This window comes from Desmodus rotundus, chromosome 2 (assembly GCF_022682495.2).
Source record: "Desmodus rotundus isolate HL8 chromosome 2, HLdesRot8A.1, whole genome shotgun sequence".
NCBI lineage: Eukaryota > Metazoa > Chordata > Mammalia > Chiroptera > Phyllostomidae > Desmodus > Desmodus rotundus.
The window spans coordinates 3,191,941-3,203,860 of NC_071388.1; the positions used below are offsets into that span (position 1 = coordinate 3,191,941).

At 51.6% G+C, this 11,920-nt stretch overlaps 1 protein-coding gene across 1 annotated transcript in view; it reads right to left on the reverse strand.

Moving 5' to 3' along the window:
- Window positions 1-3,744, reverse strand: part of RCAN1 (regulator of calcineurin 1) — a 76,251-nt gene extending 72,507 nt beyond the window's left edge. Inside the window, exon 1 of the mRNA XM_045195527.3 lies at window positions 3,465-3,744. The gene's annotated coding sequence lies outside the window, so the exon portion shown is untranslated. The remainder of the gene's footprint in view (window positions 1-3,464) is intronic.
- Window positions 3,745-11,920: the final 8,176 nt, after the last annotated feature.

Consider the following 11,920-nt stretch of genomic DNA (forward strand, 5'->3'; position numbering starts at 1 on the left):
GGCCAGCCACAGCGATTACCGAACATAACAGGGGCACAGGGCTCGGGGAGCCGCGTTTGGTTTCGGTCCTTAGCACCTGCCCCTCCCACGGACTGCAGCCCAGTTCCGCAAACACGCCTGTGAGCCGACACACCAGCCTCGTCATTTGCCAGGTGGGAAGTTTCACTGTATGACTTCCGATCGCTTCCTGTTTGGCTCTGCAAATGGAAGGGGGCTGTGTGCAGCAGGCCCTCGCTGAATGCTTATTAAACGAACCAAAGGCATTTCCGCACATTCCGGCAAATTATAGACATTTTAAAATGTTATTTTAGACAGAAGGCAAATAGCTGCATTTCCGAGTGTATGGTTTTTTTTTGTTTTTTTTTTTTTTTACAAAGAATGAACTGTTCCAAAGACTGCTCAGTCGAATCACCCCTGAAATAACTCAATCCACAGTTTCTATTTTGTCACCTCCTGTAAAATGAATACAAATATACACTATTTTTGTTGTTGTTATTGTAGAGTACAGAACGTTTTTCCTTACTCAGGTTTATTCTTAAAATTTACTCTTCACAATCCCTGTCATTTTTTGTTAGGGTCTGTGATGTATTTAAAATCAGAAAGCTAGTGTTACAAATCGGGCTTGGGGGCCAATGCTGGAATTCGGTCACTTGGCCTTTCCAAGTTTGGAAAGAAAGCTCACTGACTTTTGTGTCTCTCCGAGCTCTTTCAAGGTTGCTGACACCCCCTGGGTGTTTTTACGTGAGGATCTCCCACTGCAAGTAACCACGGCCCCTGGCGCCAGTCCAAACAAGAGAGACTCTAAGTGAAGGATGTAGGGTGTCTCTGGATCACCAAAGGCAGAAATGCCACCAGCCCTGGGGAAGGTCCCAGCAACTGGACCTCAATGGCTGTCCTGAAGCCAAGCTGTCACTGTGGGCACCTTGAGGCCATCAGAGGAAGGGGGTGAGTGCCGAAGGAAATGGGGGGCGCACTTCTGGGGGTGCGCAGCCCGTGCATTTTCCGTGGTCTCGCATTGTTCAGATGTCTCCCTTGGTCTCGAGCTCAAACCGCCCCTCCTGTACTGGCGGTGCACAGTCTCCTGGGCCACTGCAGGAGGCAGGCAGGTCTGGTCCAAATTCCCGTTCTGTCCTTTACCATCTCTGTGGCCGTGGGGGATCCTGCTGTAGGGAAAGGTGAAATAAAGAAGTGGCGAGGGCGCTGGAAACTGTGTCCAAGCTCTGCCTGGCAGAGGAGGACTCAGCGTGGATGGGTCACCACTCACTCTCCTCTCAGCCCTGGGTCTCCCTCCGCTTCTGCGTTAAAATCTTCTACCATCGCGGGGACCGGTACACAGACGCTCCTGTCTGGCCGGCTTCCAGGGAAGGAACATCAGGGCCGGGGGACCAGCGAGCTACTGTGCTTGTCATTGTTCTTCTGCAGATGGAGGGACGGAAGAGGCGTTAGTGACCACCTTCCCACAGTCTGTCCTCGGAAGCCACCGGTGTGCGCTGGGCCAGCCCGTGCTCAGACCTGCCGGTGTCACGATGCGACCGGGGGACTCCACTGTGCCTCTCCCCGTGTCCTTCCTCAGAGATGGCTTTTCCCTGTGGCGCTGGGCTCCTTCTTTGTTTCAACCCTGTGGGTGGGAGCCAGCCACAGCCTGTAACACTTAACGCCTGCCACCCCAAAATATGTCTCTTGGGGCTATTGATTACTTTAAACTGGTAACTTTTTAAAATCCTCACCCGAGGACATTTTTTTTCCATTGCTTTTTAGAGAGAGAAGGGGGACAGAGAAATACCAGTTGGTTGTCTCCCCTATGCCCCTGGATCCAGGAATCGAACCCTCCACCTTTCGGTTGCCGGATGATGCTCCAACCAACTGAGCCACACCAGTCAGGGCTAAACCGGTAATTTGGAAGAAACAGAAGACTCAGGAGAAATCTTGGGCTTTTGCCAACGGGCTACGAGAATTCAGCTAGGGCACCTGTGGCTGGAGCCACTCCCAGCAGTCTGCATGGTGAAGGGAGAGCAAGCTGGGGAAACACTGCCACCCAGTGGCAGGAGGCAGAGTTTCAAAGCCGCGGCTCCGTGCTTTGCACCTGGGAAGGTCCCTCGTCCCTTTACACAAGGGGAAGGAGAGGAGAGGTGGGCGCCTGCGTGGTCAGGTTCCTACCATTTTCCATCAGACAGGCAGATGTAGGCAGAAGGGTCAGAACATGTTGCAGGGTCTTCTTGCTTAACAACATCCCAGAAGGAAGGGCTTTGAATGAAGCCTGCGGTGCACGTGCCTCCCTCCCTCTGGGCCAAACAGAGGCCCCGGGTCTCAGTCAGGGACCTGGTGACACCTGTCCTGGGTTTCAGGCCATGTTGATGCAAACTCACTGTAGGGTTTCTGGGATCCCCAGTAGCCGGTGGTGAGGTTGGGGGTGGGGGGACTGTGGCGGAATCAGGGGCTGACAGCTGTCCTTCTGAGACCCCTGGGGTGGGGGCTGGGGAGCACTGACCCCTCCCTGGGTCTTGGAAGAACTTGTGGCACCGCACCTGCAGGTGCAAACACACGGAGGATGGATTCTGAAGCAGAACGTCTAACCCCCCCGGGGGTGGTGCATTCGCCTCAGCGGTGCTGCCACCCCGAGTGTGGGAGGTGGAAGGCCCCGGTGACGGCGCAGTGGTGGCTGAGGAACACACGGTCTGGGCTGCTGTGAGTGATGTGGAGGTGCACGGCAGTGCACAGATGTTTGGGTCCCGGCTTCAGTTGTTTTGGATATGTACGCCAAGACGTGGAATTGCTGGGTCACGTGGTAATTCTCTGCTTACCGTTTTTGAGGAATCACCAAACTGTTTTCCACACATGTTCTTTTTCCTCTTTTTTTACGTTGTTTGTCTGATGTAACAGAAAAGTTTGGCGACGGCATGGATGGGCCCAGAGAACATTATGCTGAGTGAAATAAGCCAGTCAGAGAAAGACAAATACCATATGATGTCACTCACGTGTGGAATCGAATGAACACACTGAACTACCAAGGAAATGGGGACGGACTCATAGCTGGAGAGCAGGATGGCAGCTGGTGGGGGAACTGAGCGAAAAGGTAAAGGACTCAGGGAGATGGACAACAGTGTGGTGATTGCTGGGGGGAGGGGGCAGGGGGACTAAATGGTAATGAAAAAATACAGTAAAGATGTAAAAATAAAAGTCAAGAAGAGACAACTAAAAAGAGGTTTGGGATGGAGCCCACATGGGGTCCGTGTGGTACCCCTGTGCTTGGTCTCCCGCCATCTCTCATCCCTGCCCACCTCCACCTGCCCATCTTTTTCCAACCCCACAGACCGGCGAGAGGGTTTCACGGGCCCCGCAAGTCCTGCAGAAGAGGAAAACTCCCTCCCGGCACTGGATGCTGACTCTCCCTCCGTCTCAAGTGCCCTCCTGGCTCATTCCCACGGGTCTGGCCAGGGCTCCAGATCCCTTTTGCCTGGACTCACCTCCAAGGAACTCCAGCAGGGGGCCAGCCCTGGATATCCAGAAGATTCTGATTCCACTTATCTGCGCAGAGTGGAGGCACGGCAGCCAGACTGAGACAGAGAGATCTGTCGGAAATTCCACGGGCTGTCCCCCCAGATCGGGGCCTTAGGGCCCCATGATCTAGGGCTTTTGTTAGTGAGTCAAAGCTTTAAATTCCTGGAGATTGATCACCTGCCAACAACCCCTTTACAGGTGAACATGCCCGAAGAAAGGGCTTATACTCCTTGGATATGTGATCCGCTCTCCTAATGAGCCAGCGGCATTTAAAAAGGTTTGTGAAGGGACAGCGGCAGTGGTCAAGAAAACAGGAGCCCGTGGGCCCCGGGGAGGGATCAGGTGATAGACTCATTCTAAAGCTTCCTGTAGAATGAGTGCACTTCGCAGGCAAGCCCTGGAAGAAAGCACGGCCGGCCGAAACTGGACCGCTGCCGGCTGGGGCAGGATTAAAGGGCAGGGTGAGCCCTGTTAAAGAGCCTGCGGGTGGCTGTGGAAATTTCACAGGTGGGGGAGGGTGGCTGGTACAGGGGTTTGGGAAAGGTGCCACTGATTTGTCGAGGACAAAGGTCACCGGAAAAATCCAGGGTGGACGAAGCAAGTTCTGGAGGGTTAGCAATTTGGAAATCTGAATTGCTAAACCTCTTTTATAAAAAATTAGTTAAATATTATCTTTGACAGAGATAATTGTATAATTTATTGAATAAATAATTCACTATTTAATATTAAATTTTTTAATACAGTAAATGGAAGGCACCAGACTCAGCCATCCTAACTGTTTGAAAGGTGCTTACAGAGATGAAGCTCCCACCCAGCCCCGCACCTAGTAGTAACTATACATGGTGATTTTTCCTGCCTTCAGCCACCAGCCAGCACTGCCCGCTCCACCTCACCCCCACCCCGCCCCCCTGCAGGGCCTGCTGCCTTTCTTAGAATGTGGGAAAGGAAAGGAGACAGGCCGATGAAAACAACACTCCTTTCCAGCTGGGCCAGGAGGCGGCCCCTTTAATCCAGGCTCCCATCCACCCCAGGGGGCAGAGCCTCAGGCAAAGGGGGGTGAGGCCCCAGGACTGTGCGGGAGGAGGACCCAGGTGACTGTCACACTATTGCTTTACTTCTGCATTTGCCAGAAGCTGAAAACGTTAGGAAGGAGTTGAATTTTGGGAGGGTGGACACCTTTGGTCTAAATTTTTTTAAAGCATTGAAATAAATAGAGCAACCCCCACCACAATCCAGTCCTCCCCAAATCAAGGGAACGGGTTAGCCAGCAGTCTGTCATTGATGCCAACACCCATTAGCAAAAAACACATGTTTTTTAGACGAATGCTTCCAATATCCCATCACAGTAACTGTATTAACAAATGTTAACCACGAATTTACATCTGTACATAGTTTATTCATAAATTTTATGTATTAGTAAGAGAATGTCACACTCTTAAAAATTATGCAAGAAATATGAGTGTTGATACCAAAAAATGCCTCAAGACTCGTGTGTATTTACTTCCTCCACCCGAGGTGGGGAGGGATGATCCCAGCGGGGAGCCCCAGACCACCAGGGACGGAGGGTTATCACACCTCTAAAATGGTGGAGCACGCTGTCACCTCCTCTTGTCCTGGGTGCAGGGAGCACTGTCCCTCATCAGACAGGCGCCCCGCATGCTGAGCCCAGCACAGCTGTCGGCGCCCCTAGACTTCCAGGTTCGAGCCCCCACCTCTCAGGGAGCAGAGGGTGGACCACTGCCACATCCTCCTAACTCGTCCCCTGCAACTGCCCTCTCTAGATGCCCTCAGCCCATACCCGCCCCAGTGGATGCCCCGCAGGCTGCCCCACGATCCCAGGTACGTCCCAGACCCGCTGAGCATCTCTAGGGCTCTCAGCGCCTCGTTGCCCCGGCCCCGCATCGCCGATCCACGCTTTGCTCCGTCCTCACTCAGACAGTGCGCACTCTTTCGCCCACATTTTTGAGGAAAGAAGAAAGATGCGCATTATACGTGGGTAGTACTAATTCTGTATCTATATAAATGTTTTTAATTCTTTTTTCTATGCTTATGCGTTAAAAGTGTAACTCCAGAAAACAGTAACAATATCTGTATGCAAAATAATACCCTGGAATCTGATGATTGGTTTTATTTCTCAATATAAATAAATAATTGAATTACAAATTAAAACAAAAGGTTTTTTCCTGACAGTTTGGGCCCGAATTGCGGGTGTGCATTATACACGGCGAAACACGCCACCTCCCCTGGCGTACTTCTTGCCCTGGGCCCCCCATGCTCTTCCCTCCGCCCGCCCGCAGTGTTATCGCTGACCTTTTTTTTTTTTTTTTTTTTTAACACCAATTAAACTTCATCCTTCAGCTGTACCTTAAACCTGGCCACACCTTCCTCTGCACCTACCCAGCCCCAGGTCAGGGTCAGGCTCGCCTCCCACCTGCTCTTAGCAGGGCATGGACCGCTGTCCTGTCTGAGGCCTCCCAGGAGCGTGGCTCCATTTGTCCATGGGCTGCATGACCTGTCCCCCCACTGTGTCCCCAGCTCTGGTACGGTGGCTGGTACACCAGCCGGTCTCAGGGTATATCTGTTCAGTACATGCCCCCACTGTAGGAGAGGTTAAGTTCACCGACGCTGGGGCCAGCCTGTCTAGCAGCCCCTCTGGGCTCTGCTGCTCTCCCACTGAGTGTCCTTGGGCAAATCACTCACCCTCTCTGTTCCAGTCTCCTCATCTTTAGTGCTGGGCGGTGGTAGCAGTATTTGCCTGCAAGGGTATTACGAGAATCCCAGGAGTCAATATATGTTTCCTGCTTGTAGGAGGGCCTGGCATTCGGTCTGCACTAGGAGTTTACTGCTAGAATATTCAGTATACTCACCCACATGGGGAGGGTAGGAGATTTGGTGTGAGGGGGGCAGCAGGTGACTGGGATGGAAGGAGAAGGGCGACAGGGCGGGTGGGGAGTCCTCCCGAGAAAACCAGGGATTCTCAAGGATGAGATTCTCAGCCAGGAGTGCAGTGGAGGGTGGGAAGTTTCCAGAAACTCACTAGTTTTTCAAGAATCTGTGGTAGCTTTATTTTGGCTCCTTCTTCCCCTGCTTGGCGCCCTGTCCCCAGGACCCACCTGAGGAAGCTGCCCTGGACGCCTAATTTCTATTGTGGACATTGTTGCCTTGACAAAATATGCATTTCAATTCCGACCTCATGGCTCGGCCACACGTGCGTTAGAAAAGAAGGCACCGCCAGTTATGTGAAAGCACAGTGGCTTCTCTTGCAATCAAGCCTCTGGGTGAAGTAGACACTGTGGACCTGCCTCAGAGGTGCCCCTAGCTCTCTGTACGCATGTCACCGGGCAGTAAACCCAAACCTGGAGTCTCCTTCCACATTCCCAGTGTGCCACCAGAGAGGAACCACCTAGTGGGGGTCAGGTCTGGGTTTCATGTCCAGGGGGAAATGACTTCAAGTTTCTGGGCAAGGTTATCACAGCTCAAGGTATAGCCAAGAACAGGAACTTTTTCCGGGTGCTGGAGGCTGCGTTCCTAAGCTCACATTGACCTTGGCTGATTACTTGAGCAATGGAAACACCCAGGTTAGATGTCAGCTGTGGAGTGTACTTGGTTGCTCAAACAATTAAATCAGGCGGGCAGGTAGGCAGGCAGACAGCAAACATTCACCGGGCACCGGTGCTAGGTGCCCCGAGACAGGGCAAGGACAAGGGTGGCCAGAGGTGGCACTTCCGCCGAGGCCCAGAGCCGTCGGAGAGTCCTGGCTTGGACCCCGGTTCTGCCGCTTTCCAGGGCAATTGGACCCCTCTGACTTCCAGTCTGCTCACCTTGGAAGTGGGGAGAGGGTCACTAGGTACCTCCTAGGGGCCTGAAAGGACAGAATGTGACAACCACGTGCACCTGTCACTGTGCTAGCCATCGACATCACTGCCGCCGTTTGGATTCACGAGCAGCTGAGACAATCCTGTCCAGGGAAAGCTGATCGCCATGGCCTTTAGTTGGGCCTTTTTAGTTTGGGGGCAGGAGCTGCCAGCTTGGGTGAGGATGAAGCAGAGAGCGCGCTGAATTGCTTCATGTAACAAATTCACAGGGATTTGGGGCTTGAGTGGGAACAAGCAGCGTGCAGAATTCAGGATGAGGTGGGATGGGAGAATGGGCCCTTGTTATAAGGGAAAGTCCTGGGCCGGGAGTGACCCGAAGCCCTTAAAAATCTATATGCGTAATATTTGAATTTTTCGCATTTTCCCCCACCGTGGCTCTGATGTAACCAGCCCCCAACCTGCTGCCTATTGTCAGCCCTGAATCCTCACCCACGCCACAAAGCCACGGGTCCAAGTTCCCCGAGACGGTCCCTTGGCTTACACCCACTTCCCCAGCACAGTCGCACTTACTTTCAAACCTGTCTGAGTTTGGGCTGTACATTACGTCCTAACTAGGCCAGCAGTCTTCTTCGAGCTGGTGTGTTTGCGACCCCAAGGGACAGAGGCTCACCTGGACTGCTGTGAAGGACAGAGGAGAGAGGAGCAGGTGGAAATGGGGTGGGGGGTGGGGAGGTGGGCAGACACAGCTCTCTTGGCCGGAGGGGACGGGGAGACACAGGGCTGCCCTCTGTGCCCGGCGGGGCTCCTGCCCGCTTCCATCTTTAGGGAGAACTAGGAGATGAGGAATATTCAGCAACTAGCATATGGGTTATATTTATAGCATTTTAGGTAAGTTTACATACATTGGAATTCAAAAATTCCATCCACCCCAGAAATTCCCTGTGTTCCTTTGCCAGCAACTTCCCCACGGCCCGCCCCCAGCGGGCCACTGATCTGTTATCTCTCTGTATGCTTCTGGCTTGGAAAGAGCGTCATAGAAATGAAGACATAAAGCATGTAGCCTTTTGGGCCTGACTCCTTCCATTTTTCACAATGAATTGGAGATCCCTCCAGACCATTGCACGAATCATTATCTGGGCCCTTTTTATTATTGCACACTGCTCCATCGGGGGGCCATACCATTTATCCTTAACGTACTTTGTTTATCCAGGCCCGGGTTCGGGGACTTTTGGGTGGTCTTCAACAGCGGTTAAACCTCCACAAATCACCACACCTGTGTAACTTGCACCTCTCTTAGGATACACATACAGGTTTCATTTAAATACCGCTGAGAAAGACATTCGACCTCAAGGGTTCTTAACCTTTGCTGAGCCACGGATCCCTTTGCTAGCCTGGTGTACTTGGCTCTGGATAATGCTTCCAATGAGTAAAATAAAATGCATAGGATCTCAAAGAAAGCCAATTATATTGACATACAACTAACGTCAAATATTAAGAAGGAGTGTGTGATTAAAAAGAACTGTAAGAAGAGATGAAGTAGTATATGTATTTCTTTATGCACACATTCAATGAAATTCAGAGGCAGGTCTGGTAACCACTGAAATTCTGAAGAACGGATGAGTAAAACTGAGATAACTTATGTCTGGAGTGAGATAGGAAAACATTTGATTTTTTTTGGAGGTAGTATCCCAGATACGATTACTATTGTCTTTCCCCCCTCACCCATCCTTGGAGGAAATGCTAAATTCCAATCTGAGGTTCCTGACTACAAAACTATGATCTTCCCACAGGAACCTGGGGAACCTCTCTGTATGTTCTGGGGACTCCGATTAGGGTGCCTTGCTAATAGGAGCATCCGCCTAGTTTTTTTGCTACATCCTTAAAAGGGACAGGGGGACAAAAAGCTTCTGCTGACTTCCGTTGCCTTGGGGAGAAGGACCCAGCTCTTTTCTCTGCTGACTCACATCTGTTGATTGTGCATAAACCACCTATTCCGGGCAGGGACTGATCCCTGGTCGTTTCTGTGACTCCAGAAACCGCTCAGCTCACAGCAGTCTAACCTCGACGCCTTCCAGTCCCGTCGGGAAGAACGTGAACAGAGCCCCTGCGTCCTGGGGCAGGTGAAATGTCTGCCTTTATCTTGACCTAGGAGACTCACCCCCTGAATTTATTGCAGGGGCCCACACATTTCAAGCTAAAGGAAAAAACAAACAAACAAGAACTGTTAAGTCAGAGGTGGAAAAACACAACCCATATTTTGTGAGCTCTGCGTTTCTGTTGAAACACGAGCCAGTTGGGTTCTGGGAAAATTCACCTTCCGGGTTTGAAGACGGGCTCATTCAGGTTCGTGGATATCAAATGCTCTTCACTCACCCAGCAGGATTTTCTCAGACGGAGCGCGTGTAAGTGTACCAGAGACACACACAGCAAAGCCTTGCAAACCGCTCAGATTGATAAGGAAGAACACATCTGTCCAAAGATTTAAAGTCTTCTCCAAAGAGGGGTGCTTCGAGATCTCCGTCCTGTCTCTTTTAGAAAGTAAGAAAAAGAAGTAAGATCTTTTTCTTACTTCTCCCCCCAAGTCTAGGACTTTCCCCTTCCTACCATGTGCCTAGCCAGCCTTTCGGTCTACAGGTTCCTTTTCACTCCTTCACTATCAACATCCCCATGGTTAAAATACACTTTAATTCTATTTTCACCAAAAGTCTCAGGTGGATTAACTTCAGGGAACTGTCAAAGGTTTTCTACCTGAAAAACAGGTTTCTCATTTGATCTGGGTGCCATAAAATTTTCATGGGAACCAAGTTTTTATTTCTCAAATAGATAGAGAACATGAAGTGCAAAACTCTTTGGAGTGGTAGCTCACGGGGCCAAGTTCACACAAACGTGCCGATGGGGGATGCTGAGAGCGGTCTCCCCAGACCTGGAAGAGCAGGCGTCGTTCCTGCGGAACCTGGGGAACAGACCCCAGGGCCTCGGTCCGACCGGCTGCAGACCTCGTTTCAGGAGCCTGGACGGAGGGGTCTTTCCGTCCGACACACCTCCCTGCCCTCCGTGCGCGGCTGGGCTTGGACGCCACCGCCTTCGATCACAGCGCGTCTGGCGGGGGAGGCCTTGCCTTGTTAGGGCCTTGGGTTTTTCCCACACAGACTTCTTGTTTGGTCCCAAGTAACTTTGCAAAGGCAGGGCAGGGGTCACTCTCCAAGGCTGGGAAAAAGGACTGGAGGTGTTAAAGGACTTGTCCAGACACCAAGTGTAAGGAAGGGCTGGGTCTGCCCTTGGCCTATTTTGGAATTTGATTGACAGGCAATGCTGTGTGTTGGTAAATGCTGGGAGAGGCATCTGTGAAATCCAGGGACCCTATGGAACTTAAAAAAAACAAAGCTCTTTCCTTTTCAGACATGGTCAGCACCCTTCCAGAGCGGTGCCACACCGACGTCAGGGGTGTTCTGCCATCTGAGCCTCGGCAGAGGGAAGTCCAGTCAGTGATCTTGGACTTGCTGAAGACAGGGGAAGCCAGGTCACCCTGAGCACCTGGGGAAGGGTGGAGCAGGAGTGGACTCTGAAGACATCAACCTCATAGACCAGGGGCTGGGAACTGGGGGAGATGGGAGACGGGGAGATGCCGGCCAAAGGGGAACAACTTCCATTTATAAACTTTGGTGACTGCATGTGCCACAGGGTGACTACAGGTGACAATTCTGCGTTGTGTGCTTGAAAGTTGCTAAGAGAGCAGATCTCAAACGTTCTCAGCTCATTCACTGAAAATGGTGATTCTGGGAGGGGATGGCGGCGCTCACTGACCCAGCGCTCACTGACCTGGCTGCGGTCATTTCACAACAGACACATGTGTCAAATCACCATGCTGTCCACCTGGCACTTACACATGCTCTGTCGATTCTGTCTCAACAGAGCTGGAGAAAATGGTGCACAGAACCTTACTTCATGACGGTCACGGGTTGTCACTATGATTGTTATTTTGTACAAGGCCTGAACGTGACCAGCTGCCCTCACGGTGCCGGAGATGGAGCCGGGGTCCAGGCTCTTGGTGGTCGAGAACCAAGAATTGAATGGACCACGCAAACACGGATGAGCGAAGCAAGCAAGAGAAAGTTTCTGGCATCCTAACTGATAAGTCCCCTGAGAAACAGGAGGAAGCCTAAAGCCAGGAACACCTCCAGAGCCAACACGGACCACCAGAGCACCCAGGGAAATACGGGGGGCCTGACAATCAGGATCCAGTGACTCCTGGTCGAGAGACTGAGTCCCGAAATGGCCGTACCTCCCTGCAGCTGAAGGGCTCAGGCACAAGGAGAAATAACGCAACCCAATTGGAGAGGAGAGAGCACACCCTTACAGCATGTCAGGGGTCATCTCAAATGTTCCAAGTCAACTATTTCTTTGCTCCTCGCAGCTAATCCCTTCCCTACTCCCAGCCCTCGGCCTAATCATGAGGAGATAAGAGAAAAAAGAGAAACAGGGATAGGGACTCTAATTATCACACAGAAAGTGTCAGGGATTGCATTTTACCAATTAAGAATTATGTCACAACGAAAGTTACACTAAAATTTTTAATTCCAAAGTAAACACATACAGGGTCCGGCAGA